Below are 4,851 nucleotides of genomic sequence, written 5' to 3' on the forward strand. Positions count from 1 at the left end.
GACTTAAAGACCATTTCATCAATTGAATTTCACATTTCTTAAATAGAGTGGTGCAGTGACGCGTCCTAAAACCCAGAAGCAAACTCCTTCCAGTTCCCTCGACAAAAACCAATGCAATGTCTCCATAGGATTTTGGAAAATAGCTGGAAATAAGGTCTGTGGTTGAAACACATTTAAGAGACTGGTCACGTTTTGTTCAGCCGGATAATCTCCACATGTCCTACTTTTATAATTTTCTAATCATAAATCTAGTCGCCAGAAGCAAAATACTAACGTTATGCTATAAAGGAACTACAGCAGGGTCGCTGCTTCAACGTCACGCCAACTTAAGATCCATATTCAAACACACAGATTCTAAATGGTACGAGTTGAAGCGTTTGTTTGAACAGTCTGCAGGAGGCAGGGACTTGCTTTCAAGCAGAACAGGGCAAACAAACTTAGAGGAGTGTTTACGTGTTCGGTGTAATGACGTACAACGGCCTCCACGACTTCTGTAGTCCTATTCAGCCACTTGGTAACAACCATCGTTTTTCAGACACGTCAACTCTTCAGAAATCACCAGTGGGGTCACTGCTGATGGATTTAATGTCGTAGAACAAAACGTGATCCGTCTCTTAAATGTGTCTCAACCACAGACCTTAGTTCCAGATATTTTCCAGAATCCTATGGAGAGATCCCATTGGCTCTGAGACGAGGGAACAGGAAGTGGTGAAATGGTAACTCACTTCCTGGTTTTAGGACGTGTCACTGTGGCACTCTATTCTGTGATATTGTCTCAATAATGATCAGATTACTTTAAGCATTGTTTAAGAAATACAGCCATTGTTTAAAGGTTAAAACGTGTTACACTAAATATGTTACTTATCAAAGATAAAACGTGTGAATCCACCAGTTTGACCCTTTTTATCACTCTTGTTGCACTAAATTCTCAAATATCAGCCAGAAATCTGTTTCAGTAACATTACAACTCTTCCTCCTATTGATTTGTCATGTTTTCTTCCTGCTTGTCATTATTTGAAATCTGGTTTCTATTTGATAATTAAGGATAAAGTCTCAGCCTGGCTTTATTAAAGCGTAGAGCAGCTAGCTGGCTCAGGGCAGACACACACTACCAGCTGACGGACGTCACAATGTGTAACTGAGGAAATATCAGGAGCATCATTCTGACATACAAGTTGTTTTCTGGCAAAGCTGCAACGCCAAAAACCAATTTGACTTACCTGACTGTTACCAAAACACTACTGCAGCCTACATACTTGATATCTGATGGAAGTCATTGGGAAGTTTTCATTTTGTCTGGGGGATCAAGTCTGTGTTTCGAGTCAATTTTATTTGAAACTAGAAACTTCTTTTTTGGAGGGAAACATGTTTTTTTTATTTTCGGATAACCGCCCAATTTCTTCACGATGTGAGACAGGTTTATGATTTTAGCTTGTGGTTATTTATTGTTCAATGATGACATCACTCATCCGTCTTTGTTTGGTTTCATACTATCAGATATATCAGGAAAAAACAAAACAAGTATTGATAACCAGTTGATATCAAGAGAGTCAGAAAGTGTCCATTATGGCAACAAATTGAAATGCACGAACATTAGCAGGAATGTGTGGTTATTAACATGTTTTAATGACCTGAATAAGAAAAGGGTTAGAAAAACTCGCCGTCACTGAACATTTGTTAAAAACAATTATTAAGAACAACTCAGTAACAATGTTTTAAATGTTGACTTTATTTGATCATTTTAAAACAGTAATTAGCGAACTGTTGATAGTGGTCCCTTTGGTTTATAATATTTTTGAAAGCTTAAAACCTAAAAGCAAGTTTCAGCATGAGATGGACTTGATAAGTCTTTATAAGCACCGTAACTTCCATGATCTGTGTCACGAATAGTTGTGTTTGTGGCATTGTGGGACAGGATTATTATTTCCTAAAGCATGATCCAGTGTATCCTAAAGGAGATATCAAAGGAAGCATTGAAGCTCCTTTTCTTATCATTTAGTCAAAGTCAACTTTATTGTCAATCTCAAAATATGTTTGTACTCACAGGAAGATCGAAATACTGTTTCCCACAATCCCGAGGGACAAAATAACACGTTCAAATAAAAGAACATCACGTTACATGTTACATGTTAGACGATTTTATTCAAAGCGACTCACATACTCAATACTGTGGGCAATCCCCACAGGAGCCATTTGGGGTGAAGTGTCTCAGGGACACAACGACATGCTGACTGCAGTGGGGTTTGAACCTGTGACCCCCTGATCCCAACACCAAGGCTCTATCCACTGTGCCACACGCCCCCATCAGCACACTCAATAAGGACAAAAAAACACAAAATAACCGTTTACTTCAAAAATAACCGTTTACAGAATTCAAGCCGCTCTCATGGTGTTTGCCTTTGCTGCTCAGCCAGAGAAACTCAGGTGATGATTGGGTGGTGCAGAGAGGAGCTGGTGTAGTGTGTGTCTGGCCTAACAGACTCCCCCCTGCTGTGTGCGGCGCCCCCCTTTAGGCCTGTCAGAGAAGAGCGTAGAGAAGATTGTAGCTAAGCAGGCAGCGATAGGCTGGTCGGCTGCTCTCTGTCCAATAACTCACTGCTTTGGACCAGAGCTGGAGATGGCACTGAACACCGAGCAGGAGGAGAAGAGGCTGCTGAGGGAGCAGATCCACGCCCTGGAGGTACACACACACACACACACACACGAACACACAGAACACACAGAACACACACAGAACACACAGAACACACAGAACACACACAGACACACACACACACACACACACACACACACACAGTACATGAACAGAACACACACACACAGTACATAAACAGAAAACACACACACACACACACACACACACACACACAACACACAGAACACACAGAACACACACACACGCACGCGCGCGCACAGAACACACACACACACACACACACACACACACAGTACATGAACAGAACACACAGAGTACACACAGTTGATGAACAGAACACACACACACACACACACACACACACACACACACACACACACACACACACACACACACACACACACACACACAGACAGTACATGAACAGAACACACGTAAACCACACACACGCACAGAACACACCACTGTATTGATCACACATCTACTCGCTCTTTACTTCAGCTGCTATAAAACAAGTCCACAGAAAACCAGACAACACTCGATCTACACAACTACACTCTCACGGAGCCCATTAGAAAACATCAACAGGCTATTTACAAAAAATGATTAGCTAACAAACTAAATGAGTTATCCTTGATATTTTTATTTTAATATATCCTATGTACTTCGATTTTAGTTTATTTTTTTAACATTCATAGTTTTTTATTGGCCAAAATTGTATTTCTTTTTATTTGTTTGTTTTGAATGTGAAACATTTTGGGGCTACACGTCTTCAGGAAAGATGCTTTGTAATTAAATCAAGTTAAAATATATCACATTTGACTTATATTACTACATTCATTCAGAAAATGCAGCCTTAAGCGAAAAGCGATGTAGATTAGCTCTAATTTCTCTACAAATTATCCAACAATTCCTGAAGTCCATGTTTTCTCATATTTTCCCCAGACTGGTGCTTTGGTCAAGTATTTAAATGACCAACAGCTATTTATATATAAAATAAAAGGTTTCTAGAAATGTGGTATACCTCCAACAATCAGAGAGTACTGCTACTTCAAGTTTGTGGGAAATCTGTACTTTCTGGAGTTCAATGTGCCTCTCCCAAAAACACCAGAGAAAGGCCTGTGTGTGTTTTGTAGTGTAGATTTAAATGCTTGTTTATATGTGTAAACAAAAACCGTTTCTCTGTTGTTCTCTTGACTCTGAAACTATACCAACACATTTCCTCCTGTCTGCCTTCAGGCGTCCAAACAGGCAGAAATCACCAAACTGCAGGAAGACATAACAAAGGTGAATTATCAGGCAGCATGATCGATTGATGAACTGAATTGAGCTACTGGATTGACTCCTGGCTAATTGGAGACTGATTACAACTCAACGAGTCAATATCAGAAGTTTATCATAATGTTAAAGAAGGTAATGTAACGCTTTTGACTTCCTGCCTGTCTCTTCTCCAGCTGACTGACAAGTTAAAGAAGAAGCAGGAGAGGTGAGACACCTTTTAGAGTTTGACTGATAATCACATCTGCTCGTCATCAAATCTGTAAATGCAAACTTATTTTTCTTCTGTAACGTCAGAGAAGGTTGAATTCACAGCAGAGTGTTTTGAATTATAATTAAATGAGATGTGTATCTACCACTCCTGTTTAATTCCTCTCGGTGGCTTTCAAGTTAAATATAGAAGCGTTGTAAAAGTCAGACTGAATGAAATGAACTTAAAGCAGATGTTTATCTGATTGAATTCCAGTCTGAACAGATAAGATAATGAATAAAACACTGCTGGATTATAACGTGTGCTTCTCTCTTGTAGTTTTCAGCGTCTGCAGGGAGAGAAGGAGGCTCTGTACAACGACAGCAGGTCAGAACTGAGATTATAATACTACTAATATTATTACTACTACTGCTACTACTACCACTACTACTACTGCTACTGCTATAGGGATGTAACGATACCAAAAACTCACGGTACGATAATATCGCAATAACAAGTCCACGGTACGGTATTTATCGCGATATTGAATAATAAAGGGAAGACATTTTTTTTTCATAAATATTTTTTTTTCAATAAATTTTTTTTTTATTACATAATAAATCGGATTTTTACAGCATTTTTGTAGGATAGCAGTATTTTAAAGTGTCAAAAACAAAGTGACAGTAACAGACTGGAACAAGAAAACCAGTGTTTTCGTACCTACTAG

The 4,851-nt window shown here is 39.2% G+C and overlaps 1 long non-coding RNA gene across 1 annotated transcript; it reads left to right on the top strand.

Moving 5' to 3' along the window:
• The first annotated feature begins 2,228 nt into the window (after window positions 1–2,228).
• LOC104954732 (uncharacterized) lies at window positions 2,229–4,528 on the top strand. The gene is made up of 4 exons (XR_799370.1): window positions 2,229–2,680; window positions 3,896–3,943; window positions 4,111–4,142; window positions 4,464–4,528. It is a non-coding gene; the product is annotated as an uncharacterized lncRNA (long non-coding RNA).
• The last annotated feature ends 323 nt before the right edge of the window (window positions 4,529–4,851 follow it).

The sequence above is a fragment of the Notothenia coriiceps genome, unplaced genomic scaffold (assembly GCF_000735185.1).
Source record: "Notothenia coriiceps isolate Sejong01 unplaced genomic scaffold, NC01 NC01_scaffold00023710, whole genome shotgun sequence".
NCBI lineage: Eukaryota > Metazoa > Chordata > Actinopteri > Perciformes > Nototheniidae > Notothenia > Notothenia coriiceps.